This window comes from Triticum dicoccoides, chromosome 2B (assembly GCF_002162155.2).
Source record: "Triticum dicoccoides isolate Atlit2015 ecotype Zavitan chromosome 2B, WEW_v2.0, whole genome shotgun sequence".
NCBI classification, from domain to species: Eukaryota; Viridiplantae; Streptophyta; class Magnoliopsida; order Poales; family Poaceae; genus Triticum; species Triticum dicoccoides.
Window position 1 is genome coordinate 19,424,081 of NC_041383.1, and position 18,052 is coordinate 19,442,132.

Consider the following 18,052-nt stretch of genomic DNA (forward strand, 5'->3'; position numbering starts at 1 on the left):
GAGGAAGTCAATTGACAAAAATATGTCTGTAGGTGTGCTCACAGGTCGCCCTGCGGAGGAGATGCCCGTATCAACGGGTGATCAACTTCCCGAGCTGGTGCAACTGCTCGAACGAGTTCGGCAGGCAATGAGCGGTGTCATCCAGGCCTTATGGCCGTCCCTCTCCCTACCCGAGGGCCTTGGAGAGCTTGCGGAGAAGCTTCAGGGAGCGTGGCAGCGCTTCCGTTTATGGAGGATTTCGGCCTGCCGCCAAGGTGCCAGGGAGGCCTGGGCCATGGTGAAGACGCGGTACAATAAGGCGGATCCCAACCACATGGCCGAAGTTGGACCTTTGGGGCCCGATGGCAAGGAGATCCCTATGAGTTTAGTGTACGGCCAAGTAGAGTTGGCCGCTAAATTTTCCAAACGGGACTGTAAATTAGACAGCCTGTTAGACGGGATTGAGGAAGAATACAGTCAGTCGATTTGACAATGTATTTTAAAATGACATGTAAAATGCCTACTAGCCGGATTGTAGATCGTTTGTCTTTGCCGACCTTTTCGCTTCAACCTTGGGACCCTAGAGTCCGGAGTGTGTCCAAATACCTTCTCGGTTAAGAAACAACCGGGGCATGCATGGAGACCAGGCGTAGGGGTCATTAGTGCTTTATCAGACAAGTGCCCAACTAGTTATGTTATATTACATGGTTAGTAAGAAACATCTTCCAGGGAGAATAGTTCCGTTAAGGGTTCCTTTCCCTGGGAGGCATGCCCTAAAGTGCATGTCCGGACTGCAAAAAGAGCAGAAAAACATCTGGGGGCAGATAAATAAATAGGTAAGAAATCATCTTTCAAGCCACCGACCGAATATTCCCTTAAGAACGCTAGCTTTCGGCTTCACCCAGTCTGAGGTACACATCCGGCTGACCTGGCAGTAGCAATCGCAGAGGTGCTCCCTTTACCTCCTAGCCGAACAATCGAGAACGTAGGGGTAAGCACAGGAGCCAGGCAACCCAGCTTGGCCAAAACTTAAGTCATATCGATGCATATAATGGTGAATAAAAGGTACATGTGGAAGTTTGACACATGTGCTGGGCATGAAGCCCTTATAAATAAGCTTCTGGTAAAGAAGCCCCCAGGTATAATGAGTGCGGATAGCACATCAAGTGTGTGCGAACAATGCGCAAGTAGGCCTTTAAGGGCTTGTATGAAAAAAGGGGTGAGAGAAAAAGAGAAACAAAAGACAGCTGAAGTGTAAAAAGTTGGACGAGGGAAGGGGACGAACTCTTAGTCCAGGGCTAGGCATAGAATCGTCGGAGGCGGGCTGCGTTCCATGGGTTCGGCTCGAGTCGGTTGTCCGATGCATTTCGCAGACGGTACGCTCCGCCGTCAGGACTTGATCGATAATGAAGGGGCCTTCCCATTTGGGCTTGAGCTTGTCCTTTTTCTTGTCCGGCAGGCGTAGAACTAGTTTGCCAACGTTGTAAGTCTTGGCCCGTACTTCTCTGCTTTGATATCTTCGAGCCTGCTGCTGATAGAATGCGGAACGAGCCTTGGCGACGTCGCGTTCTTCCTCCAATGTGTCCAAGCTGTCCTGCCGATCCAGCTCGGCTTCTCTTTCTTCGTACATGCGCACTCGAGGTGAATCATGAATTATGTCGCAGGGCAAAACTGCTTCTGCGCCGTATACCATAAAAAATGGTGTGAATCCGGTAGTACGGTTGGGCGTTGTCCGCAGCCCCAGAGTACGGAGTCGAGCTCCTCTACCCAGTGCGTGTCAGATTTTGTAAGGGACCGCACTAGTCTGGGTTTGATGTCGCTCATTATGAGACCATTTGCTCATTCCACTTGACCGTTGGTTTGAGGATGATCGACTGAAGCGTAATCAAGCTTAATGCCCATATTTTTGCACCATAATTTAACCTCGTCGGCCGTCAAGTTCGTGCCGTTATCAGTAATGATGCTATGGGGGACACCGTAACGGTGTACTACCCCGGATATGAAGTCTTTCACTGGTCCGGACTCTGCTGTTTTAACTGGCTTGGCCTCTATCCATTTGGTGAATTTGTCCACCATGACCAATAGGTACCTTTGCTTGTGGGTTCCCCCTTTAAGGGGTCCAACCATGTCAAGCCCCCAGGCCGCGAACGGCCAGGTAATGGGTATAGTTTTGAGGGCGGTGGGTGGCATATGGCTCTGATTAGCAAAGAGCTGACAACCGACACATCTTTGGACTAAGTCCTGAGCATTTGCCCGGGCCGTCGGCCAGTAAAATCCTGTACGGAATGCTTTGCCTACAAGGGCCCGGGCTGCAGCGTGGTGTCCACCTAGTCCGGCGTGAATTTCAGCCAGGAGGTTTCGCCCTTCCTCTTCGGAGATACACCGTTGAAGGACTCCAGTTGTGCTTTTCTTATAGAGTTCTCCCTCGTGGACCTTGTAGGCTTTAGATCGCCGGACTATGCAGCGGGCCTCATTTTGGTCTTCGGGAAGCTCCTGCCTAAGTAAGTAGGCGAGGAACGGCTCTGTCCACGGGGCGATTACTGCCATTATTTCGTGGGCTGAAGGTGTTATTTCATCGGCTGAATCACCGATTGTGTCAGATTGTTCTGTGTTGGGTGGTGCGGCTGCCTCCGGGTTGTTATTTCCGGACTCCTCTTCCCATAGTACGGATGGCTTAAAGAGCCGTTCCAGCAAGATGTTAGGAGGGACAGCGTCGCGTTTTGCGCCGATGCGTGCCAGTATGTCGGCTGCTTGGTTATTATCTCGGGCTACATGGTGGAATTCGAGCCCTTCAAACCGAGCTGACATTTTTAGGATAGCATTACGATAGGCTGCCATTTTCGGATCCTTGGCGTCAAAGTCTCCATTTACTTGGGATATTGCGAGGTTTGAATCCCCGCGCAACTATAGGCATTGAATGCCCATGGAGATTGCCATCCGGAGGCCATGTAGGAGGGCCTCATATTCGGCCGCATTGTTGGAGTCCGTGTACATTATCTGAAGTACATATTGGACTGTATCCCCGGTTGGGGACGTCAATACGACACCAGCCCCCAAGCCGGCCAACGTTTTGGAGCCGTCAAAATGCATAATCCAATTGGACTATGCGCCGTACTCTTTAGGGAGTTCGGCTTCAGTCCATTCGGCGACGAAGTCAGCTAAGACTTGCGACTTTATAGCTCGCCGAGGTTTATAAGTTATATTGAATGGTAAGAGCTCAATGGCCCATTTTGCAATCCTGCCCGTCGCGTCGCGGTTGTTTATAATGTCGTTGAGGGGCACTTCGGAGGCCACTGTTATCGAACACTCTTGAAAGTAGTGTCGGAGCTTCCAGGATGCCATGAACACCGCATACGCTATCTTTTGATAGTGCGGGTACCGGGACTTGCAGGGAGTTAAGACAGTGGATACGTAGTACACTAGTTTTTGAAGAGGGAATTTGTGCCCTTCTGTTTCTCGTTCCACGACGAGTACCGCGCTTACAACTTGATGTGTTGCCGCGATGTATAATAACATTGGTTCACCCAGGTTAGGCGCGGCCAGGACCAGATTTGTTGCCAATATGGCTTTGATTTCTTCGAGTCCGGCAGTGGCAGCATCCGTCCACTCGAAGTGTTCGGTGCGCCTGAGGAGGCGATAGAGGGGCAATGCCTTTTCTCCCAAGCGGGAGATAAAGAGGCTTAGAGCCGCCACGCATCCAGTCAATTTTTGTATTTGTTTGAGGTCCTTTGGAATATCCAGCTGTGACAGAGCTCGGATCTTGGCTGGGTTCGCTTCAATTCCTCTACCGGATACAATGAAGCCCAGGAGCTTTCCGGCTTGTACGCCGAAAACGCATTTTTCCGGATTCAGCTTGATGTCATATGCTCGGTGGTTGTCGAATGTGAGCCTCAAATCGTCTACTAGAGTTTTGACGTGTTTGGTTTTGACGACTACGTCGTCTACATATGCCTCTACTGTTTTGCCGATCTGGGTAGCCAGACATGTCTGAATCATGCGCTGATATGTTGCCGATCTGGGTAGCCAGACATGTCTGAATCATGTCTGAATCATCTACTAGAGGTCCGTATGGAGTAATGAATGCCGTTGCGGCTTGGTCCGCTTCCGCCATCTTGATTTGATGGTAGCCGGAATATGCGTCAAGGAAGCACAATGAATCATGCCCTGCGGTAGCATCGATTATTTGGTCGATGCGGGGGAGGGGGAAGGGATCCTTTGGGCAGGCCTTGTTGAGGTCTTTAAAATCGACACATAGGCGCCAGGATTTGTCCTTCTTTGGTACCATTACCAGGTTTGCTAGTCAGTCCGGATGTTTGATGTCTCTGATGAATCCGACTTCCAGTAATTTGGCCAGCTCTTCTCCCATTGCCTGTCTTTTGGGTTCGGAAAATCGCCGAAGAGCCTGTTTGACTGGCTTGAATCCTTTTAGGATGTTTAGGCTGTGTTCTGCCAATCTGCATGGGATTCCTAGCATATCTGAAGGGTGCCAGGCAAAGATGTCCCAATTTTCCCGAAGGAATTCTCACAGTGCGGCGTCTACATCAGGGTTCAACTGTGCCTCGATGGAGGCCGTCTTTGTTGGGTCCGTTGGGTGGACTTGGAATTTGACTATTTCGCCCGCTGTCTTGAAAGAGGTGGAATTGGATCTCTTATCGAGTATCACATCGTCCCTATTCGCCGTAGAGTGCAGCACGGTGAGTTCTTATGCCGCTAGGGCTTCGGATATTGCCTCCAGGGCTAATGCAGCTGTCTTGTTTTTGGCGTGGAGTGCTATGTCCGGATCACTAGCGAGAGTGATTGTTCCGCCGGGCCCGGGCATCTTAAGCTTCATGTACCCGTAATGGGGTATGGCTTGAAAAATTATGAATGCCTCCCGTCCTAATATAGCGTGATATCCGCTGCTGAACGAGGCCACTTGGAACGTGACTTCTTTGGACCTGTAATTGTCCGGCGAGCCGAACACCACATCAAGTGTGATTTTTCCTGTGCAGCGCACTTCCCGGCTGGGGATTATTCCTCGAAAGGTTGTGCTGCTTCGCTCAATGCGGCTCCAGTCTATTTCCATTTTTTGAAGAGTTTCCTCATAGATGAGGTTTAGTCCGCTGCCGCCATCCATGAGTACCTTGGTAACACGAAAGCCGTCCACTATTGGACTGAGGACCAATGCGGCTGGTGCTCGGGCTGTTTGGAATTTAGGTTCGTTGCTGGCGTTGAAGGTAATGGCCGTGTCGCTCCATGGATTTGTTGTTGCTACTTGGTAGACTTCGGCGAGGCTGTGGATTGTTCGTTTTCGCACATTATTTGATGCGAAAGTCTCGAAGACTGTTGACACCGTACTGGTACTATTGGAGTGGTTTTCCGGGGCTAGAAGCTCCTCGCCACTTTTTGCCACCTGCCGCAATATCCAACATGCTCGAAGGCTATGTCTTGGGGTGGCGCCTTCTGTACTGTGAATTTTACAGGGTCCACTGAGCCATCCCTCCAGTACGGTTCCTTACCTTTTATGGGGTTTTTGCTTTTTGGTTTTTGTACCTGGTGCCTGAGTGTGCTGCACCCTTTTGTTACGGACTAGGGTTGTATCCAGGGCCGGATTGTCCCAAAACTTAGTTTTGGTTTTAAGGAAACTCTCCATCGCATAGTACTTTCGTACTATGGACGCCAGGTCGGCGAAGCGTGTAATTTCACGACGGCTGACGGTGTTCAAGATTCCCTCGTCCGTGCAATTATTGCAGAAAATTGAAATTGCGTTTTTCTCTCGGCAGTCCTTTATCCTGTCCATGACCAGGAGGAATCTGGCCCAGTAATGATGTACTGTTTCAGCGGGCTCTTGCCTGATTAGAGATAGATCGCATATGTCTGGGCGGGTGGGTGGAATTAATTCCAGAACCCTACCCATCTCGAGGCTCAAGGGCCGAGAAGTTTCCAAATTTGGAAGCTTGGATTGCTGGATGTTGTCCAACGAGTCTGGTCCGATACCTGACTTTAGGTTCAGTGCTTGATCGAAGTCCGTCCCTCCACGGGAATCCGGCATGGAGGGTTCGGGAGCCTGGACATGACTAGTTTTCAATACAGGAGAAGAGTCGCCGCGTTGTTCCTCTACCACTTCAACGTGGTGGGTGACCTGGGGAGAGTTAATCTCTCTCAGATCGGTTTTAAGCCCAATCTGATTGTAGTCTATAGCGACTCCCAGGGCGGCGATGCGATCCAAGAGCTCGTTTACGGACAAGAGCTCTATTGTATCCAGCCGCTCGGCGAATTCCGAGCTGACGTGAAGATTTCTTTTGACGACCTGAGAGGTCATTGTCGAAGCGGTGGCCGAACAGGCGGTCATGAGAAAACCACCTAGCCGGATAGTTTGGCCGGCGGCCAAGGCTCCTTTGGCGAAGATACCGTCCTTGAAGACGGGAAGAGGCATCCTTCCTATCGGTGACAGCATAGAGGAACTCTCAATGAAAGCACCAATGTCGGTGTCAAAACTGGCGGATCTCGGGTAGGGGGTCCCGAACTGTGCGTCGAGGCGGATGGGAACAGGAGACAAGGGACACGATGTTTTTACCCAGGTTCGGGCCCTCTCGATGGAGGTAAAACCCTCCTCCTGCTTGATTGATATTGATGATATGGGTAGTACAAGAGTGGATCTACCACGAGATCAAGGAGGCTAAACCCTAGAAGCTAGCCTATGGTATGATTGTTGTAATGGTTGTTGTCCTACGGACTAAAACCCTCCGGTTTATATAGACACCGGGGGGGGGGGGCTAGGGTTACATAGAGTCGGTTACAATGGTAGGAGATCTACATATCCGTATTGCCAAGCTTGCCTTCCACACCAAGGAAAGTCCCATCCGGACACGGGACGAAGTCTTCAATCTTGTATCTTCATAGTCTTGGAGTCTGGTTGACGATGATAGTCCGGCTGTCCGGACACCCCCTAGTCCAGGACTCCCTCACTCATATCTCAAAAACAATTATAAAGCATCAAATTGATCATAGCATCCAATTCACTTTCTATGATAGTTTCTATTATACCCAACTTGGATGCCCATCATTCTAGGACCTATTTTACAATCATAGCTACTACCATGCTGTTCTAAAAGACTCTCAAAATAATATAAGTGAAGCATGAGATATCAATACTTTCTACAAAATAAAGCCACCGCCGTGCTCTAAAAGATATAAGTGGAGTACTAGAGCAAATGACAAACTACTCTGAAAGATATAAGTGAAGATCAATGAGTAGTCTAATAATTATGCAACATGTGAAGACTCTCTAACATTTAAGAATTTCATATCTTGGTATTTTATTCAAACAGCAAGCAAAACAAAAGAAAATAAAATGACGCTCCAAGCAAAACACATATCATGTGGTGAACAAAAATATAGCTCCAAGTAAAGTTACCGATGAACGAACACGAAAGACGGGATGCCATACGGGGCATCCCCAAGCTTAGGATCTTGGTTGTCCTTGAATATTACCTTGGGGTGCCTTGGGCATCACCAAGCTTAGGCTCTTGCCACTCCTTATTCCATAGTCCATCGAATCTTTTCCCAAAACTTGAAAACTTCACAGCACAAAACTCAACAGAAAACTCGTAAGCTCTGTTAGTATAAGAAAATGAAACCACCACTTAGGTACGGTTGTGTACTCATTCTAAATTCATATTGGTGTATTATCTACTGTATTCTAACTTCTCTATGGTTCATACCCTCTGTTACTACTCATAGATTCATCAAAATAAGCAGACAACACATAGAAAAACAGAATCTGTCAAAAACAGAACAGTCTGTAGTAATATGTAACTCTCGAGTACTTATGTAACTCCAAAAATCCTAACAAATTAGGAAATCCTGAGTAATTTGTGTACCAATCCAGATAAAACATAATCAAATCAAAATCACGTTTTTGTGAATTATCAAAACTAATTTACTGGGTGCAAAAGTTTCTGATTTTCAGCAGGATCAACACAACTATCACCTTAAGCTATCCTAAAGGTCCTACTTGGCACATTATTGAAACAAAAGCTGTAAAACATGATTGCTGCAGTAGCATAATCATGTGTACACACAAAAACAGTAAAGGAAAAATATTGGGTTGTCTCCCAACAAGCACTTTTCTTTAATGCATTTCTAGCTAGGCATGATGATGACAATGATGCTCGCATAAAAGATAAGAATTGAAACATAGCGGGAGCATCATGAAGCATATGACTAGCACATTTACACCTAACCCACTTCCTATTCATAGGGATTTTGTGAGCAAACAACTTATGGGAGCAATAATCAACTAGCATTGGAAGGTAAAACAGGCATAGCTTCAAGATTTTCAGCAGATAGAGAGAAAACTTGACATTATTGCAATTCCTACAAGCATATGTTCCTCCCTCATAATAATTTTCAGTAGCATAATGAATGAATTCAACAATATAACTATCATGTGAGGCATAATCCAATTGAAAATTAAAATCAAGATGACAAGTTTCATGGTTATCATTCTTCTTTATAGCATACATGTCATTACAATAATCATCATAGGTAGCAACTTTGTTCTCATAATCAATTGGAACCTCTTACGAAATATTGGATTCATCACTAAATAAAGTCATGACATCTCCAAATCCACTTTCATATTCATCACAATAAGATTCAACATCCTCCAAAATAGTGGGATCATTACTTCCTGAAGTTGACACTCTTCCAAACCCACTTTCATCAATATAATCATCATAGGTAAGAGGCATGCTATCATCATAACAACTTTGCAACTCAAAACTTGGGAGGCTAAAAATATCATCTTCATTAAACATAGCATCCCCAAGCTTGGGACAAACATTAATTTCAGCAAATATATTCTCAAATATTTCATCCTCATCAAACATAGCTTCCCCAAGCTTGGGCCTTTTCATATCATAAGCATAATCACTCTCATCATTAATAGTATGGATAGCACCAATAGTATAGCAATTATCATCATCACAATGAGTAGTAGGAGCAACATCATTTGGGAGGGATACCTTTCTACCTTTGCTGCTCCGTCTTTTCTTTTTCTTCTTCACATTATTTGTGGGTTCAACCTTCTTCTCTAAGCTCCTTATTGATGAGATTGGTTGAATAGAAAGCTCCTCCTCATTACCAGATTCATCATAAGAAATAATAGGAGGATATTGGGAAGTCTCTCCCCTTTCATTAGTATTCTCTTCATCTTCTATTTGCTTTCTTTTCTTTAGGTAATTGGCAATATAAGGATTTTCAATGCAATTCACCGCACAATACATACAAATTTCTTCTAGATCTATATCAAGAAATTTCTTAAGGGCAAATTCTGGAAGATTCTTAGTTAAACGTTTTATTTCTTCATAACCCAAAAGCAAACTAATTAAGTTCATTATGATGTGCAAGGGAAATCATATCATCAAAATTTTTGGACACGATTCGACCATGAAACAATTTGCATCGGAGATGTAAATGACCACGTTCATTGCAAAGTTCACAAGTACGGCAAAGGCATGTTAAATTTTCAGCACTCACATTTAGCCTTTCTTGCAACAATTTAGTTTCTAAATACTTATGCCTCTTGCAATATCTATCTTCCCTATTTGTTGTGTACTTGCAAACCCAATGCACTCCACAAAAATCAACATGCTTATAGGAGACATTTTCATCATAACTAGTGCAATCATCATTAGTACTACTAGTCATCAACCTGTGCATCTGCACGGACTAGCATTTTTAAAGTTAATATTGATACTCCTTCGTTGTCTGTTTAGGGGGCATATCTGAAAGATTAAAGAATTTCCTATAGAAAGCTCTTTGTATTGGAATATGCAAATATGGCTATGCCCTTCCTTCTTCACGACGTTTGTTAGGAACAGTAAGATGAAGTACAAACTCTAACTGGATTTAAATTTGAAAAAAGACTTATGGAGATGCAAGATCGATCTGAATTTTGTTCCACCGCAGAGATATCTTTTTTTTCCAATATAATGCAAATTGTTAATATTTATAATGTTGTCTCTATTATGTAGGAAACCCATAAAATAGTAGTACTAATTAGTATATATCGGAATAATGATGTGATGTACTACTCATTACTATGGACCCTGATCGGCAGCCCCATGTGCTTTATGTGCACAAACAAAATTCCGCCATTGAAAAGTAATTCATAAATTAAGTGGCCTAACATGTGCAATCCAAGAAATCAAAACTATAGTCTGATTCCTCAAAATACTTTTATTCCTCAACATAAAATAATGAAAAAAATATCTAACTTACGCCTAATCCGATTTACTGGCTCTTCATCTCATGTATTATATCAATTAGTCTTGAATGTTGACTCGATGCAAGTATTTCCTTGCCGTATGCAACTAGTGTCATCTAGACGCCAATGTCGACAACCTCCACGCATCGCTGGCCATTGATAGGAGAGCAGATCCGAAGCAGAGAAGCAGGCAACGACCATATAGAGTAGTCTACAGAAGAATATTTGGTTGATGTAGGCCTATTTTTATTTCACAGGCAATCAGCCAGATTGTGGATTTTCTTTTGACCTTTTATCATTGGAGGTTTTAATGGGGGCTTTCCTCCTTAGTTTGTGGCTTTTTTCCTTTTTTTTACACAATATATTTTTCTGTAACGTTGCAGTGGACGTGTCAGATGTGTTTTTCTACTGGACGTGTCAGATGTGTTTTTCTACTGGATATAATAATCTGCACCACGCAATTTTTCCTTCTATACTGACGGTAAGTTTTACAATTGAACAGGTGAACTATTTTGTATTTTTGTACGCATATGAATTTATTTTAATGCTGTGGATTAATGAGAGGTCATTAAATTTTTAAAGGAAGATTCCTTCTTAATTTCTGGGAACTGGTGGCCGCTTTCCTTGTATTTTACGTGAGGTTTTCCTTTATCTTGTACGTGAGGCAAGTTTTTTTCACTAACATTGGACATGGACGTGTTACATGCGTGTTCCAAGAGGACCTTTTTAACCTGAGGCTAGCCCCTTTTTTTTTGAGGATCACGTGAAGCTTTCCTTATATTTTGTACGTGATGCTTTTTTTAGCAAACGTTGGACTTGAATGTGAGGCTAGCCCCCCCTTTTTTAGGAGCACGTGAGGCTTTCCTTATATTTTGTGCGTGAAGCTTTTTTTAACGAATGTTGGACTTGAACGTGCTAGAGGCATTTTTCTCTAGGATGGCATCATCTGCGTTACTGTTGTTTTCCTTTATCCTGATCATAAATTTTACGATCTAATTGTTAAATTAATTTTGATGATGTGGATTAATGAGATGTCATGAATGGTGCCTCCAATTAGTAAATATAAGATGGATATTCAAAGAGTTCATACTAACAACATTGCAATCATGCTCATCATTCAAAGATTTAATACCAAACATTTTATATACCTCTTATTCTAGCACTTGAGCACAATTTTCCTTTTCATCATACTTACGAAAGATATTAAAAAGATGAAGCGTATGAGACAAACTCAATTCCATTTTTTCGTAGTTTTCTTTTAGAGACTCAACTAGTGATAAAACAAGAAACAGAAAGATTCGATTGCAAGATCTAAAGATATACCTTCAAGCACTCACCTCCTCGACAACGGCGCCAGAAAAGAGCTAGATGTCTACTATGCAACTTTCTCCTTGTAGATTGATACGTCCATTTTGCATCATGCTTTTATATCAATATTTATTGTATTATGGGCTGTTATTACACATTATATCTTAATACTTATAGCCATTCTCTCTTATTTTACAAGGTTTACCATGAAAAGGGGGAATGCCGGCAGCTGGAATTCTGGCTGGAAAAGGAGCAAACATTGGAAACATATTCTGCACAACTCCAAAAGTCCTGAAACTCCACGAAACAACCTTTTGGATTTAATAAGAATTTATGAGCGAAAGAAATAGGCCAGGGGGCCCACACCCTGTCCAGGAGACAGGGGTGCGCGCCCCCCTGTAGGGCGCGGCCTCCTATCTCTTGGGCCCCCTGGTGGGCCTCCGGCGTCCATCTTCTGCTATATCATCACTTTTACCCTGGAAAAAATCGTGGGCAAGCTTACGGGACGAAACTCCGCCGCCACGAGGCGGAACCTTGGCGGAATCAATCTAGGGCTCTGGCGGAGCTATTCTGCCAGGGACACTTCCCTTCGGGAGGGGGAAATCATCACCAATATCATCACCAACGATCCTCTCATCGGGAGGGGGTCAATCTCCATCAACATCTTCACTAGCACCATCTCCTCTCAAAACCCTAGTTCATCTCTTGTATCCAATCTTGTATCAAAACCACAAATTGGTACCTGTGGGTTGCTAGTAGTGTTGATTACTCCTTGTAGTTGATGCTAGTTGGTTTACTTGGTGGAAGATCATATGTTCAGATCCTTTATGCATATTATTACTGCTCTGATTATGAACATGAATATGCTTTGTGAGTACTTACGTTTGTTCCTGAGGACATGGGTGAAGTCTTGCTATTAGTAGTCATGTGAATTTGGTATTCGTTCGATATTTTGATGAGATGTATGTTGTCTTTCCTCTAGTGGTGTTATGTGAACGTCGACTACATGACACTTCACCATTATTTGGGCCTAGAGGAAGGCATGGGGAAGTAATAAGTAGATGATGGGTTGCTAGAGTGACAGAAGCTTAAACCCTAGTTTATGCGTTGCTTCGTTAGGGGTTGATATGGACCCATATGTTTAATGCTGTGGTTAGGTTTACCTTAATACTCCTTTTTGTAGTTGCGGATGCTTGCAATAGGGGTTAATCATAAGTGGGATGCTTGTCCATGTTAGGTCAGTACCCAAGTGCCGGTCCACCCACATATCAAATTATCAAAGTACCGAACGCAAATCTTACGAACGTGATGAAAACTAGCTTGACGATAATTCCCAATGTGTCCTCGGGAGCACCTTCTTCATTATTAGAATTTGTCCAGGCTTATCCTTTGCTACATAAAGGATTGGCCCACCTTGCTGCATTTATTTACTTTATTTACTTTTTGCTCGTTACTATTTATCTTATCACAAAACTATCTATCACCTACTATTTCAGTTCTTGCAGAGAAAACCTTACTGAAAACCGCTTATCATTTCCTTCTGCTCCTCGTTGGGTACGACACTCTTACTTATCGAAAGGACTACGATACATCCCCTATACTTGTGGGTCATCAAGACTCTTTTCTGGCACCTTTGCCGGGGAGTGTAGCGCTTTTGGTGAGTGGAACTTGGTAAGGAAACATTTATATAGTGTGCTGGAATTTTCTGTTACTTGTCACTATGGAAACTAATCCTTTGAGGGGCTTGTTTGGGGTATCTTCACCCTAACCAGAAGAGCAAAGAGATTCTCCTCAACCTACGGAACTTTATGAAAATATTCACTTTGAGATTCCTTCAGTTATGATAGAAAAACTCCTAGCTAATCCTTTTGTAGGAGACGGAACATTGCATCCCGATTTACACCTTATCATTGTGGATGAAGTTTGTGGATTATTTAAGCTTGCATGTATTCCCGATGTTGTCAAAAGGAAGGTCTTCCCTTTATCATTGAAGGAAGATGCAATGACATGGTATAGGCTATGTGATGATACGAGATCTTGGAATTATAAGCGATTGAAGTTGGAATTTCACCAGAAGTTCTATCCTATGCATCTTGTTCATTGTGATCGTAATTACATATATAATTTCTGGCCTCGTGAAGGAGAAAGCATCGCTCAAGCTTGGGGTAGGCTTAAGTCAATGTTATATTCATGCCCCAATCATGAGCTCTCTCGGGAAATGATTATACCGAATTTTTATGCTCGGCTTTTTCTTGATAATCGCAACCTGCTCGATACTTCCTGTGCTGGTTCCTATATGCTGAAGACTATTGATTTCAAATGGGACTTATTGGAAAGAATTAAACACAACTCTGAAGATTGGGGTTCCGACGATGGTAAGGAGTCAGGTATGACACCTAAGTTCGATTGCGTTAAATCTTTTATGAATACCAATGCTTTCCGTGGATTTAGCTCTAAGTATGGACTTGACTCTAAGATAGTAGCTACTTTTTGTGAAACTTTTGCTACCCACGTTGATCTCCCTAAAGAGAAGTGGTTTAAATATAATCCTCCTGTTGAAGTGAAAGTAGTTGCACCTATTACAGTCGAAGAAAAGACTATTACATATAGTGATCTTATTATTCCTACTGCTTATGTCGAAAAACCTCCTTTTCCTGTTAGGATAAAAGATCATGCTAAAGCTTCGACTGTTGTTCATAAGAGTAATACTAGGACCTATACACCTCCTGAGAAAATTAATGTTGCACTACTAGGGAAAAGCCTAGCAGCAGCGCGGGTTTTGGCCCTCTCAGTAGCGCGGGTACCGGTGCAACTAATAAGGCGCTACAACTAACGTATAGCAGTAGTGCCTGTTGACCCACGCTACTGCTACACATGAATAGCTACAACGCTCTTTAGAAAAGGGCGCTACTGATATTATCTGCAGCGCTGTTTACAGGGAAGCGCTACTGGTAAGGCGGCGCTACTGCTAAATTTGCCCCCTCGCCACTACTAGTTTTATTAGTTTTTTTCCCTGCATATTTGTTTTTTATTTGTTTTGTATTTGAATAGGCTTAATACAATAATCTTTAGCATATCATCCATATACAAATGTAATCATAGCATATACATACAATTAGTCTCATCAAATCATGTCATCATCATAATCATCATCCAACACAAAGTGGTCTCCCGTCATCAATCTCAAAAATAGCGATACAAGTCTCGATTACTTGCAAATACATCATCATCCATCTAAACAATGATATACGCGAGAATAGCTATCACTTTGAGTACATGAGTTCGTATCCCTCTCTCGCATTAGCGTGAACCTAAACTAACTACTGCGTGTCGCTCAGAAACCGAAAATCGGTACACCTGGGCCTGACACTCCGGCCACTTGTCGTATATATACTCCTGGCATAGCACTTCTTCGCCATCTATGATCTATGCACCTGCATCGTCACATGAGTCGATGATATGCAACATGTATAGTTGAGCAACAGAAAGAGATAGACTTGTCAAAAATAGAAACAACATATCATAAGCATAAATAACAAAGTTCATCGTACCCAAAATGCCCTAACTAGAGTGATTTCGCTAGTCGAGGAGGAGGACGATTTAATTACATCACAAATAAAGTTTCACCGTGCATAACTCAAAGTTTTGTCATAAAAGAAAATATGGACTAAACGGACACATTATCATATATCGACAATCACTCCATCATGTCGTGCCATCCATCCATGTCAGGGAGATAGTCCTCGAGCTTCGTGGAAGGCTTCATGTCGAGACGCTGAGAGGCTATCCATGTTCGGACGTCTTCCCACGACATTTGTCCTTCTGCATAGAACATCCCTGTTTTTCCGACGACCTCATTCATGACGATTTGGGCAAGTTCGCGCTGGATGTTATAGAACACAGCTCGAAGGCAATGATCCTCGATATCTCCTATGTCCTTTGCCCATTGCAGAATATGGGCATCGCCAGATCTAGGTGACATGTGAAGGTTCTGGTGATCCCGTCTGTACTCCAGCATGTAGTGTAGGACATAGAATCCATCATTAAGAGAATCGTTCGGTTGCTGGATGCAGCAGAAGTCGGTCTTATGGCTGAAGGCGGCCCTGCCGCCCCTTCTCTTCTTGTCCCTAACCTCTCCACCCCTTGCTTGGTAGTAAAACATAGCACTGTCGAGAACATCTTTGATGTGGGTGTAATCCTTTTTGTGAGTGTTCTTCGACGAGTCCAAGTAAAGAGCGTGGGAGAATCGGGGGTAGAGGATGATGAGGACGGCGCGCTCGCCGCTGCGCAAAATAAGTACACCACAAATTAATTAGCCTCCACCGTGCAAATGAATTATTGAAATCGAAGGAAGGATAGCAGCGCGGATGACTTACACGGGATGATAAGGCACGAGAATATCCTCCTTGTCCTTATTGGCGAGCATGAAACCGACGATGTAATCCCTCGCGTATTCACACTCCTCTGCACAGACTCCCAAGAAGCCCTCGTGCATGTAGTACGGGTCAGCGACACAGATATGACGTATCTGCTCAACCCCAATGATGTAGTTCATGTGCAAGGCATAAAGGCGGACAAACGTAAAATCCAGCTTCTTCACGTGAAACATGTTGAATATGTAATCGAATCGGAGGAAGAATATCTGGTGAAACTTCTTTAGGAGGGAGCTCCTCATATTTTCTATCTTCTTTAGTTTCTCATCATTGATGGTTGCTGTTGTCCGTACGATGCAGCCTATTTGATTGCCGTAACACGCGCGTGCTTCCTCGGGCGCCTTTGGCTCAAAATTAGCGTCATCCACTTCCGTGACCACCAGTCTAGTAGTCCTGAGTTTGTTAGGAACCCGTTGCCTCTTTGCTTTCGGTTCTACACTGGCTCCACTCCTCGAGGCAGCACCGGTCTCAGCGCCGGTCTCCGTGCCGGTCTCGATGCCGATCTGAATCTGAGCGCCGATCTCAGTCTCAGCACCGGTCTGCGTGTCGGTCTCAGTCCCCGATGCCACCGGTGGGCCCAGCAACAACATCGGTTGATCGTCGGTAAGGCTAAAAAATTCGTCTGCCGCCCGGTAGACGTCGTCGCAATCACCAGAACCCTGTCCTTCATTGTTGCTAGCCATGTTTCCTATTGAGGGAGTCCTGGACTAGGGGGTGTCCGGACAGCCGGACTATCATCGTCCGCCGGACTCCAAGACTACGAAGATACAAGATTGAAGACTCCGTCCCATGTCCGGATGGGACTTTCCTTGGCGTGGAAGGCAAGCTTGGCGATACGGATATGTAGATCTCCTACCATTGTAACCGACTCTGTGTAACCCTAGCCTCCTCCGGTGTCTATATAAACTGGAGGGCTTTAGTCCGTAGGACAACATACATTACAACAATCATACCATAGGCTAGCTTTAGGGTTTAGCCTCCTTGATCTCGTGGTAGATCTACTCTTGTACTACCCATATCATCAATATTAATCAAGCAGGACGTAGGGTTTTACCTCCATCGAGAGGGCCCGAACCTTGGTAGAACATCGTGTCCCTTTTCTCCTGTAACCATCTGCTTAGACGCACAGTTCGGGACCCCCTACGCGAGATCCGCCGGTTTTGACACCGACATTGGTGCTTTCATTGAGAGTTCCTCTGTGTCGTCACCGATAGGCTCGATGGCATCTTCAGTCAACAACGCTGTCCAGGGTGAGACTTTTCTCCCCGGACAGATCTTCGTATTCGGCGGCTTCGCACTGCGGGCTAATTCCCTTGGCCATCTAGAGCAGATCGAAAGCTACGCCCCTGGCCATCAGGTCAGATTCGGAAGCCTAAACTTCACGGCCGACATCTGTGGGGACTTGATCTTCGACGGGCTCGAGCCAAAGCCAAGCGCGCCGCACTGTTGCGATGGGCATGATCTAGCTCTGCCACCGAACAGTGCCTTGGTGGCCGCACACGAATCCGCTTCAGCCTTTAGTCCGGAGCCGATCGCCCGGATCGAGGATCGGTGGATGGACACCACCTCGGGGGCTTCAACTTCCACGGCGATGGAGCCGAACGCCAATCTTGTCCCTCACGAAACTCATGATTCCGAGGTGCCGGACTCCTTGCCGGACTCCGGACCTCCCACGCCCCTACCAATCGAATCGGATCGGGCGCCGGTTATGGAATTCGCTGTCGCGGACATCTCCCAATACTCGCCCTTCGGTGACATCCTAAATTCGCTAAAGCATCTCTCGTTATCGGGAGAGTCCTGGCCGGACTATGGCCATGATGGTTGGGATACGGATGACGAAGAAATTCAGAGCCCACCCACCACCCACTTTGTAGCCACTGTCGACGATCTAACCGACATGCTAGACTACGATTCCGAAGACATTGATGCTATGGACGATGATGCCGGAGACGAACAGGAACCAGCGCCTACAGGGCACTGGAAGACCACCTCGTCATACGACATATACATGGTGGACACCCCAAAAGACGGGGACGGCGAAGAAACAGCGGAGGCAGATTCTTTAAAGAAACAACCCAAG